Here is a 13,035-nt window from a genome sequence, read left to right as displayed (position 1 = left end):
TAGCGGTTCTTTTGTGTACTTCGTCCTTACGGTCGTCTCGATCATCAGTCTTCAGCTGACAACACTTCATATCACCGACTTATATTTGCAGCTTTGGCGAACCATTACTGCTTGGCTACACATCTGACACGTAACCGATGTACTCTCTAACCAACACCACTTGCATTTCAGAAAATGTCTTTCTCACATGTCTACAAAATCACCTTCCCCTTCAAATACAGTTTCCTTGCGACTGACGGAGACCTAGGCAAAGTTTAAAGTTGCTATTTCCATTACATCACGTTCATCAGAAAAACGGTTATTTACATCTGCAGCGGAACAAAATTCCGTTTCGCCCAGTGTGCGGCTCGAACCCACGACCCTGAAATTAAGAGTCTCATGCTCTAGCGACTGAGCTAGCCGGGCTGCCTCGGTAAATATGTGTCGGGCAGCACGTCACACAGTACTCGTTTGGGTTGGGTGGTCCCATACAGAATCTCTCCATGTTGCCTAATGTTTTCCTAACGTCACACTCGTCACGTACTTCACTTTTATTTCATAATCATTTGTGAGAGGTAAAGGAATTGAATTGAAACCTGCAGAGCTAGTGGCGTCAAAATTAAAACACATACTTGATGTGGCTCATAAGCCGAACGAGTTACATTCCGACGTTGTCTTAGATGTGCAAGTGCCAGTCAAAACTCGCGGCGACGGAACTCTGCCGACCATTTCGTTAGTTAACACCGGTCTTGTTGTGTGTGTTTCAAGCTCAAGAGCATCTCCAAGCAGGAAATGGTCAACAGAAACATTCAGACGGTTTTTGTACAGCACAATTGCTACACTAAAACGGTATGTTTCTTTTTCAGAACTGGAAAAAAACGACCGTGACAGGATTTGAACCTGCAATCTTTGGATCCGAAGACCGCCGCCTTATCCATTTTTTTTATTATTATTATTTTTCTTCTGCTTACGAGATGAAGCTTGAAAATCTTGCCAATCGAATCCTTCAATATGGTTGTAACTTGGGAGTTGGTCAACGTGATATATTATTCGCCTTATAGATGGTCCGCCTTTTTGCAGTGAATATCTGCTGAACGTTCTGTAACATGAAATTCAATCACTTGACCTGTTAGTTTCTTTATTTTACGTCACAGTTTTGAGCAGGTAGTTGGCGAAGTGATCCTTGTAGTTTTGCGTTTTCATTAGCAGATGGTGCTGAGTTGTAAATAGACCCAGAAGTCTTCTTTACTCTTTTCTTCTTTTGTAAATAAGTAGTGTACTGTAGCGGATTTTAACCAGTTTAGTGCGTTCCTTCTCGTCCGTGGGTACGGAGTATCATCCGGCGTTAGAAAGGCAGCAGGCGTTATATATCTGGGAGATGTTCTGCTGATGAGCGCCAACTTGTTCGTGATATATGCCCTTGTATCTTTTACTTTGTCGCACACAAATCTGTGTTCATCAGTATCTATTAAATTACACGTGATGCATAAAGGTGATTCTGCGAGGTGTATGTTATGTAGTTTGGAGTTAGTGGCCAATTTTCTGTTAACTGCGAAATACCAAGTGGCTTGCATTGCTGACGGCTAGTGTGGACAATGGATGTTCACCCAGATTACCTTCCAGTCGTAAAAATTTTATTTGTCTTCGACGTTATTTGGCTTCTTATCTTTCATGAGTTCCTGGTACACGCGTTTCACTGCCGTCATTGCTTGTACGGGGATCCTTGTCTGTGCATAACTGTACTCCAATAAAAACCGTTTTCAATGATAAAGTCCGTTTGGAATATGTTGCACCGTGATGGGTGGACTGAGGTCGGCCGGAGCTATCTCAGTAAGCAGGTGAGCAGCGAGACTATCAGCTGAGTGTTTCCATTGGTGGAAAGTTTTTGATATGTATAAAGCTTGCGCCTTCTTTCCAACATCGACAAGCTTTAAGCCACCATTTTTTGTGGCCAGCGTTAAGGTGTCAAACTGAACTTTAAAAATGTGACGATGGCTGACAAACTGTCCTAATGCTGACATAATTCGTTTTGCAGTGAGTGCAGACATTGGTAAAATTTGAGCGATATAATTGAGTTTTGAGGTGAGATATACATTTGCGACCGTGACTTTCTGAATTTCATTTAGTTTTAGTACACTGTGTTCCCGTATGCCGGCACGAATAGTCTGTAGAAGCTTTCTATAGTTGGTTGCAATTGTGTGCCGGATATTACGCTGAAAATCAATTCCGAGACACTTGAAGATCTTCAGCTGACGTAGTTGCCTGTGAAGGCGCGATCCTAGGCCGCGGCCAATATTGAATATTCCAGACTTGTCCAGTTTAGTTGTGCAGCGGACGCTTGCTCATATTGCCTGACTGTCTGTAGTGCGGTTTCCACTTCAGTTCTATTTATGATAAGGAAACCGACATCATCTGCATACGCCTTGCCCACAACTCGGGATCCATGTATGACGATGCCCTGGAAACTTTTCGTCAGGGTAGCTAACAAAGGCTCAATGGCAATCGCAAAAAGCGCCATGGACATTGGGCAGCCCTGCCTGACGGAACTGACTATCTCTATTGCTCGGGTAGGCTGGCCATTGATGATGATTCTGGATGAATTAGTCGCTACCATCTGTTGTATAATGGCAACGAACCCAGGTGGAAAACCCATCGCAGACATGGTACGAAAGAGATACTGGTGGTTTACCCTGTCAAAGGCTTTGTCGAAATCTAAGGACATGATGGCACATTTCAGTTTACAGACTTCCGCAATGGAGATTAAATCACGGTAGTCGCATAAAGTCTGTTGAATTTTCCGATCCTTGCCCACGCTGGTCTGGTAAGGTCCAATGATGCTGGTCATCGTGGATTTAAGCCTTTGGGCCAATAGTCTCGCAAAGATTTTATAGTCGCTGTTGAGCAGCGTTATCGGTCTTAGATTTTTTACGTTGGCACCGCCTGAGTTTTTTTTTAATTAGAACGATTGCGCCTTCACAGAAGCTGGTGGGGATCACGTTGTTGTGGTCTAGAAGTTCGTTACACATGCAAGTGATCTTCGCCTTTATGGTGTTCCAGAATTTTTGATAGAATTCGGCGGGAATTCCGTCAGGTCCGGGGGATTTATTCTTAGCACTTTCCCAGATGACATATTCCACGTCGTCTTCGGTTGCCACGGCTAATAGCCGTTCCGCGTTCGCGAGACTGACTCTGTTGTGCATATGATTCAAAAGATCGTCCCGCACTTGCACGTTAATTTCTATTTTTGACATCAAGGTGGTGAAGTAGTTTAGCACCGCCGCCTTAATCTCATTGTGCGTAGTCAGCGTTGCGCCATCCTCAGCAGTTAACTCCGTCAGAATTTTACGGGATCCTTTCCTACTTTCTTGGATCATATGGTAGATTGAGGTGAGTTCTTGGTGTGCAGTAGTCTGGACCCGCGACCTGACTTTGTAGCCTTCTAGCTGCGTCCTCCTTAGGGTTAGGATTTTGGCCTGGATTTTCTTAATTCGTTTACATTGCTCGACGGCCGAAGTGCCGAGCGCATACAGTTCCCGCAGACAATGAAAATAGAAATGGATCGTCCTGTGAAGCCAAAAGCTCTTTTCCCGTACGTAGTTCATGAAACACCACCTAATTTTAGGTTTGGTGCACCTGAGCCACCAATCAATGGCTGTATTGTAAGAGGCAAATCTTTGTTCACATTCTCGCCAGGTTTGGAGGAAGGCTTCTTGACACGCCGAGTCTTGAAGATATGAAATATTTAATTTCCACAGGCCCCTGTATCGATACGTTCGTTGTCGGTCTAGAGTGATAGTACAGATGTATGCAGCATGATCTGAGAACGCCACTGGCCATACTTCTGACTGCAGAATGTTATTCCTCAAATTAGGTGTGACATAAATTCGATCGAGACGGCTTGCCGAATGGGTCGTAATATGGGTAAACCCAGGTGCAGCCCCATGCTTGAGCTCCCAAGAGTCAATTAAGCGTAAGTCTCGTACAATTCGTTCCAGTTCAAGTGATCTGTTAAGATTGGGAGTCTGGTCCTTTGCACTGATGACACAGTTAAAGTCACCTCCGAAGATAACATTGTCGTGGCGGACGCCAAATATTGGAACTATTTCTCCTTTAAAAAAATCTGCTCTTTGACGTCTATTACTGGAACCGGATGGGGCATATACATTAATTAGTCTGTGGTTATAAAAAGTGCCCGCAATGCCCCTACTGTTCGGCAATTCTGTGACGTCAGTGATAATACCTTCCTTGGCAATAAAAGCTGTACCTAGTTCACAACCGGCTCCAGGATTAGTAATCACATTATAACCTGGTATGCAATCAAGTCCGACCTCTGTTACTTCTTGGACAAATAAAATGTCTACATCAGCTGCATATAAAAAGTCCTTTAAATGTTGTAATTTACAAGCGCTACGTATCTTATTAATATTTAGAGTAGCAAGTCGATAGGCCTGTGGCTGAATTGTGGGTGACTAAACAGAAGCAATGCCTAAAATCCGTCCAATATCAATCATAAATAGCGCTGGAAAAGCAAACCACGTCGAAAATGCACTGTGCAAGCAATTTAAAAACATCTATGGACAGTCACTGTAAAGGCAGAGTTAAAAATATTCTCCGTTTGAAAATGGATCAGTCGCGAGTTCTTTTTGCACAGTAGTTTCTGTCGAGGCGTTACCTTTCTCATTAACATCGTCGTCCTTGGGGACCGAAGTTATGGCTGTCACCGTTTCTGAAGTATCCATACTGTCTACTTCGACATTGGATTCTGTATCGTCTGCCCAACTAGTTGGCTGTGGGCCTGTCGAGGTGGTTATTGACGCTTCAACAGGATAGAGGTCGATCATGTGGTTATCACGGTCGGCTCGAAGTGTAGCTGACTGTTCGGGGTTCAGAGGTAGAGCATCTGAGACATTGTCAAGGACTGATGGTAAACTAGCTGAGGGATGATCATGGTTTGTGCTATCAGATGCTTTTGCACTGATTTGTTCACCGATCTGTTTAGCCTTTTCGCGCAGCACCGGTGCAGTCAGTTCGGCACCCTGGCGGGCAACTCTCCGTTTTTTAGTTTTTCTGGGAGATGCACACTTTTGTGGGCTTTTATCATCACCTGCTTGAGATTCCCCCCGAGGAGTAGCATCGGCCGGTGGAGACGCAGCCGTTTGCAACGCAGATGCCCGTTCTTCGGTGACTACGATAGACGTCGATATTTCTACTGGTTTAGGTTGACTCTGATCAGGCGTTTCAGCAGTCTCTATTCGTCTCACAGTCGCAGGCAGTTCAGTGGTTTCACTAACTTCTGGGACCGTGGGTGTAGCCGAAAGCCCACGCGCCACGGCCACATACGTTACAGATAGTGTTGTCTTTGAGGGGGGCGTGGCAGCCCCGCCGATAGGCTGCTGCGCCACTCGCCTCTGCATGCATTCGGCTTGCACGTGACCTGTCGAGTTGCATGCTGCACATGTTCGAGGCTGGTCATCGTACATTACTATCGCACGATACCCGCAAACGTGAACATAAGACGGGATGTGCTTCTGCAGCTCGATTCTTAATTGCCGCACCCCGTTAAGAACTGGGAATTTATGTGCACTAGACCAGCGTTCTGCAATATTGCTTATGATTTTACCGTAAGGACAAAGCACTGCGTTTATCTGTTCACTGGTTATTTCAAATGGAAGTTCAAAAATTCGAACAGTCCGTATTCCTAGGCCGGCATGCGAAACAACAACTTCTCCCACATTTCCATCGCTATGTTTAAACGTTAGGATACCACCACAAGATGCAACAATTTTCTCGCACATGTCGGATCTCGCTAATTTAACGAAAACGGTGCTACTGACAATCGAAAGATGTCCTGGCGACTGACAGAGACGTAGGCAAACTTTAAAGTTGCTATTTCCATTACATCACGTTAATCAGAAAAACGGTAATTTACATCTGCAGCGGACAAAATTCCGTTTCGCCCAGGGTGGGGCTCGAACACACGACCCTGAAATTAAGAGTCTCATGCTCTACCGACTGAGCTAGCGGCGCTGCCTCGGTGAATACCTAGCGGGTAGCACGTCACACAGTACTCGTTTGGGTTGGGTGGTCCCATACAGAATCTCTCCATGCTGCCTAATGTTTTCCTAACGTCACACTCGCCACGTACTTCACTTTTATTTCATAATCATTTCTGAGAGGTAAAGGAATTGCATGACAACCTGCAGAGCTAGTGGCGTCAAAATTAACACTCATACTTGATGTGACTCAAAAGCCGAACGAGTTACTTTCCGACGTTGTTTTAGATGTGCAAGTGCCAGTCAAAACTCGAGGTGACGGCACTCTGCCGACCATTTCGATAGTTAACACCGGGCTTGTTGTGTGTGTTTCAAGCTCAAGAGCATCTCCAAGCAGAAAATGGTCAACAGCAACATTCAGACGGTTTCGTACTGCCCAAATTGCTACATTAAAACGGTATTTTTCTTTTTCAGAACTGGAAAAACACGACCGTGACAGCATTCGAACCTGTAATCTTCAGATCCGAAGTCCGACGCCCTATCCAGACGGTTTCGTACTGCTCAATTGCTACATTAAAACGGTATGTTTCTTTTTCAGAACTGGAAAAACACGACCGTGACAGGATTCGAACCTGTAATCTTCAGATCCGAAGTCCGACGCCCTATCCATTAGGCCACACGGTCACTGACGACCAAGTATAACTTGTATACGACTCATCTCGAAACGCTCACACCCCTGATGATTTGTGTTTTCGTTCTACACAGCTGCTACCCCTTTCTCTTTCCCACCCATTCGTTACATTAAACCTCTTACGAGACCGACCAAATATAGACTGGGAAACAAGACCACAAACTTTGTGCATTCGGAATCGAAGGCAGGGCGTCCCTCGCCGCATTTGCTACGATGGCCATTTGCTACTTCTGCAGAAGCGGCGGCGGCGACGACCGACGACCGACGACGACGACGACGACGACGACGACCGCGAGAGGCTCTGAGATATGTGAGAAATATATCTATAAAATGTAATTCAGACTGCCTCGTCCCACCTTATGATGCACCGCTTTGGCAAATGCTTTATCTGCGCCATTCGCCTTAATCACATCTGAGAGTAATTCTTAATAAAACGCCTGTCGCTAACTGTTATTCATCACAGATACTGTTTGCTATACGGCCACGGTGCGCAACTGATTTCCAAAATTCGTCTTCCTCCTGTGAGGATGGAACCCACGACCCCTGGTTTACTAGACCAGTGCTCTACCACTTTTTTTTTTTTTTAATACTGGGTGAGAGCCAGGTATCCTAGCCACTTTTTTTTTTATTGACCCCTGGTTTACAAGACCAGTGCTCTGCCCCGTTTTTTCTTTTTTTTCCATTATTTTGTGTCGTTTTCGTCTGCCATTGTTTAAAAGTTAGGGGTGACAATCAGATTCAGGCCTACGGAAACAAAGCGGGCAGGGGTCGAAACCCGAGGCCTGGCCACGATGATTCCACCGTCCTGTTTCCGAATGGCACCTGTACAACGGCGTCGTACTTTCCCCTACTCTCTCGGTTCTTGGTCTTACGTTTGTTTCTCTTGTTCGCCCTAAAGGTCCACGTAAACTTCAGTCCAGGTGTAGAGAAGAATTTTACATAAAGGCGGCAACACCAGCTACGTTATAAAAGAAATCGGCTCACACAGGCGACCTTAGCCAACACCCTCCCTTTCAAATGTCAGGCTAATCATATTTGCAAAATCTTTACGGAGTCCTGGCAAGCGCAATCGGTTCCAGTAAGCAGTAACGATGTACTGCCGAAACGTTAGGTGTTCATCCTCTTCATGACAACTATTGACAAAATGTACGAAGTGTCCAAGCAACCACATAACGGTATTGAGCTTCGTTCGCGGATAAAAGGAAGATTCGGGCCGTACGATGATGTCAATGGTATAAGCGGTTTCAGCAGTTCTAGTGACAAAAGCCAGTTGTTTCCTGAGCCAAAGCCAATTAGCAAGGTGCCCACTGCAGGTGAATCGATGCTCAAGTGTGTCCAGGAGACCACACCGAGTGCAGTTGTCCGTGTCGGAAAGACCAATACGGTGCAGTCGTACGTTGGTGGGGACCAAACCATTAACTACCCTATACCACGTGGACGCCACAGCCATAGAGTGGATCGGCAGACTAACATTCTTCCAGACGTTCCTCCAGGACACTGATGGAGACGCCAGTTCGATTGGATTGGGACCAGCCAGCCCCTCACAACGGGCAATCAAGCTCTTGGTCGTTGGCACCGGTCGTCGCAAGAAGACGTCACCGAGGTAACTAACCGCAACTTAAAATTCCCGGACGTGTTTCAACTTAAAATTGAGGCGACCGACGTCGACAGGTGGAGCAAGGCTCTTCGGACGCAGAACAGTAAAAAGTCTGGATGTAATTGAAGTCACTTCTTGGGTAACAATTAGAGTCGTACGGTGGACGTACAAGGCAGATGCCTTGTGAGTAATGTCAGTGAGGCCCAAGCCTCCGGAGATACGCGGTTTCGTCATAACCTCGTAACGCAACTTGAATAGATGACCCTTCCATATAAACCTGCTAGATAATTGGCGCAACCTTTTCGCCACCATAATGGGAAGTGGGAACAGCTGAGAAACATAATAGGCTTTACATAACACGTATGTGTCTAAAATTCTGACTTTTTGCAAAATGGTAGCAGAGCGCTGCTCATGGACCATCAGAGCCCCCTGTATCTTCTCGGTGACAGATTTCCAATTAAGAGCCGCCATTTTTATAGGACACCGATCAATGGTAACCCCCAATGACGTATGGCGATCGACAAAAGTGGCCCAAGGGACACCAGCATCGCGAAACCCTCGAACATCAAGGAACATACATTTACCCTGATTGAGACGCGCTCCAGAGACACAACAGTATGCATCAACCGCCCCTTTCAACAATGTGATATCATCACGTTGACGGAGGAGAACAACGACATCGTCCGCGTACGCCTTAACAGTGAGCTTCCCACCAGAGAGGGTCATACCCTGAAACTTGAAAGCAAGAGCCCGAAGCAGCGGTTCCAGGGATAATATGAATAGAGACATAGAGAGCGGACTACCCTGAGGTATCCCTCGGCGGATAGCAATGGGCGGCGTCAGCTGCCCATCGACTGACACCCGAGCAGTTATTCCCGTATACAAATTGCCAAGAACACCACGTGATGAAGCGTTAAAACCTATTGTATCTAAAACACGATCTAAAAACACATGACTGACGTGATCAAAAGCCTTATAAAAATCGAGGAAAGCAAAGGCACAATGAACATTTGTAACCGCCACAACCGAAACAACATCCCGATATTCGGCTACTGGGGTCAGAATAGATCTACCAGGAAAACAACATTGATGTGCATCAATCACACCCCGAAGCAGAGAAGACAATCGACTATTGAACGCTCTAGCAGCTGTCTTGTAATCAAAGTTCAGCAATGTGAGCGGACGAAGATTGGCAGCGGATAAACGACCAGTGGACTTCGGAATTAAAACAATTTTCCCTACTTTAAAATCGTTTGGCACATCCATCCCCCTGACAACGTAATTTAAAATCTGAGTGAAAGTGCCACCCAAAAGAGGCCAAAAACGGAGATAAAATTCTTTAGGCAGGCCGTCTGGACCCGGCGATTTACCGGACGGAGAGCAAGCAATAAAATCAAAAACATCATCTACCTGGAACTCCCGGAGAAAGTCGCCGTTCGCGTCAGGCGAGATCGTCGCAGGAAGATCCTCAAGGACATCATCAGAAAGTGACGCACCAGAATCATCGGCAAAATAGTGACTTGCGTAATACTGATGAAGAGCACGCGTCATTTCCTCCTGTGCAATAAGCTGTTGTCCATCATCCACCATAAGAGAAGAGATGAAGGAGCGACGACATCGAGTCTGATGCCGCAGTAGGTGGTACAAAGAAGTCAGTTCACCTTCAACAAGAGAGTGAGTTTTCGACTTTACTCGCAGACCATCCAACTGTCGTCGTTTGAGGGTCAAGAGCTTGGCTTTAATACGACGAACATCATGGATCCGCAGAGGAGAAGGACCCGCCGCGTCATACAGTTCACGCAGGACAGAGTAGTAAAATTCATACGTGTTCTTAAAATCACGCGCCCTTGCGGCACAGTAAAAAATCAAAGACTGACGAATCTTGGGCTTGGCAAACGCAGTCCACCAAACGAGCAAGGAGGGGTAACGCGGGACAGAGCGAAGACATCGCTCCCACACGGCACTTACAACTTCATCAATGGCACTGTCGGCAAGGTGGGAAACATTTAACATCCACTGGGAACGATAAAGTTTTGCAGGTTGGTGACTAAGATTTACAGTTGCAGTAAAAGCACAATGGTCAGAAAAACTAGTAGGAATAACATCGACAGAAAGAATGTTATCACATAAAAAATCAGAGAAGTAGAATGTGTCGAGTCTACTGCATGAGGACGCGGTAAAATACGTAAATTTCACCAGGGTTGGATATTTGTGTTCCCAAACATCACGCAGGTGCATCGTACGAACCAAGTCATGTAAATCTCGGCAATAATTAAAATTGGGGGACTGGTCTTCAGGGCGTAAAACACAACTAAAATCGCCTCCGAGCAGAAGACTCCGAGGACTCTTGCGCAAAAGATAAATAAGATCTTCCTTATAAAAGCGCGATCGAGCCACAGTGCGACCCGAACCAGAGGGGGCATACAAAACAACTAGGCAGATATCAAAAAGACGACAACCAATCCCACGTCCAGAGTCAAGGAATTCAATGTAAGTAACAGGAATAACTTCTCGAAAGAAAAGAGCAGTTCCTGTTGAATTTTCCGGTGCGACATTAAAAACAGTTTAAAATCCAGGTAGAGAGAGATTAGAAAACAATACTTCCTGCAAAAATACTACGTCCGCACAGGAGTCGTAGAGAAACTGCCGCAAAGAGGCAATGCGAAGGTCGGACTCAATACGGTTAACATTTAAGGTAATAAAGGTGTATGCTTGAACCATGGAGAGAAAAGCGAGAGAAGAAACCATCTACACCAACGCATCAACATCACAGTCCATATCAGGGGAGACGGAGGCATCCGAGGGAGGGGGACTGCTACCCCCTTCCGCGGATCCCTTACGTTTCGGTTTTTTACGAACAGCATTGACGTTCGGCTGAACGCGCAACTTGCGTCGGCTGACGGGCAAGTTAAGCGGCAGCCGCCGGTGACGTAGGAGGGTCAAGTTCTGTATCCGACACCACCCGCGCCGGTCCACAGTCAGGGTCCGGCGTCGCGGGGGAAACATCCGTAGAAACGGACTGGTCTACACCAATACTAGCTTCCGGCAAACATGGACTACACGGAGGCGAAACGTGAGCAGGAAGCTCCGAAGCTGCTAAGTTGGAAGGAAGCGGAGCAGCTCCGCGGGCAGAGGTGTGGGGCAGCGAAGCAGGAAGTTGTTGCGACTCAACTTGTTGTGACAACGAAGTCGGTTCGGAAGGCGGCGCCAACAGGCCCGACCGACGAGCCGACTCGAGAGAAGCCGCGTCGGAAGCCGGAGGGGCGTCAGCAGCCGCTACTGGAACAGCTACTTCAGGGGAACAGGGATCATCTACACTACTCTGTGGCTCGGAGGATGTCGGTCTCTCGGAGTGGGGCATCTCGGGGAGATCCTCATCCGTACTATTTCCATCTTGTGCGCGACGCCGTTTATTATTCAAAAGAGGCACACCCACCTGAGGAACAGACGGAACAACATCAGATTTGGCACGCAAAGGAGGAAATTCTGTGTCAGGGGCGTGCAAAACCTGCGGCTGGGTGCTACTACCACTGGACTGTTCGACACCAAGAGCAGAACCACCTGCAACGAGGTCAGCGACCGTTAACTTGCGACGCTGTTCGAGAGAATTTTTTAACACTAAAAACCTCTGCGGACAGTTGGTACGCATGTGGCCACTCTCATTACACAAAAAACAGGTGCCAACCTGACCACTATATGTTACATGGACACGATATCCACCGATCTGCAGGTGCGAGGGAATATTCTGCTTCACGTGCATTTCGACGGAACGAATGCCACTGTAACACTGCAGGCGATGTTGGCTTGATCAGCGTTCAAGGCGAATACTCTTAACATCACCATACTTGAGTAAACCCTCCCTAAGATACACATTATCAACCTCCGGCGGAAGGTTGTAAACACGAACACTGGTGTACGTAATGGAAGCATTTGAAAGCAGTACGGTACTGACAGAACCATCCCGATGCCGAAAGAGAACCTGATGACCAAATTTGGAAATAATTTTAGCAACCTGAAGGGGGTCCATAAATTTAACAAAGAAAACATAGAGTTCTGTATCAAAATAAGCAGTTTGCACCTGATCGGAATGAATGAAAAAGGTATCTACTAACCAATCATGAATCTCGAGGGAACTAGGTTCCACATGGCGGGTGGCCTTGTCAAAAGCAAAACTAACTGTAGCCTGACGAGGAATAACCTGAGACGACATTTTCAAAAACTACGCGGTATAAACCGCTACACAAAAAAAAACACTGAAATACACACAGAAAGTAACACAAGGAACGAAACAACGACAGAGAAAAACTCACAAAAGCTACAACACTACACATAACCAAACGATATCCATACTATACGTAACGCTACGGCGGAGCGGAAGACTAGGCACGTCCACACTGCACGGCGTCTGAAGCGGAACTGTCACTGAGCTAAAGAGGAGCGGCCTAGCGGTACTCTTGCGTACTTCGTCCTTACGGTCGTCTGGATCATCAGACTTCAGCTGACAACACTTCATATTACCGACTAATATTTGTAGCTATGGCGACCCATTACTGCTTGGCTACACATCTGACACGTAACCGATGTGCTCTCCAAACAACAACACTTGCATTTCAGAACATGTCTTTCACACATGTCTACAAAATCACCTTCACCTTCAAATACAGTTTCCTTGCGCCTGACAGAGACGTAGGCAAAGTTGAAAGTTGCTATTTCCATTACATCACGTTAATCAGAAAAACGGCAATTTACATCTGCAACGGAACAAAATTCGTCTC

At 46.4% G+C, this 13,035-nt stretch overlaps 2 non-coding genes across 2 annotated transcripts; both read right to left on the bottom strand.

Annotated features, from left to right (window-relative positions):
- Positions 1-332: 332 nt before the first annotated feature.
- Positions 333-405, bottom strand: Trnak-cuu (transfer RNA lysine (anticodon CUU)). The gene has a single exon. It is a non-coding gene; the product is annotated as a tRNA-Lys (tRNA).
- Positions 406-6,583: 6,178 nt separating this feature from the next.
- On the bottom strand, positions 6,584-6,656 carry Trnar-ucg (transfer RNA arginine (anticodon UCG)). Its single transcript has one exon. It is a non-coding gene; the product is annotated as a tRNA-Arg (tRNA).
- Positions 6,657-13,035: the final 6,379 nt, after the last annotated feature.

Source organism: Schistocerca gregaria, chromosome 1 (genome assembly GCF_023897955.1).
Source record: "Schistocerca gregaria isolate iqSchGreg1 chromosome 1, iqSchGreg1.2, whole genome shotgun sequence".
Taxonomy (NCBI): domain Eukaryota; kingdom Metazoa; phylum Arthropoda; class Insecta; order Orthoptera; family Acrididae; genus Schistocerca; species Schistocerca gregaria.
Note: the sequence above shows the minus strand (reverse complement) of the source record. Positions and strands in the feature narration are given on the sequence as shown.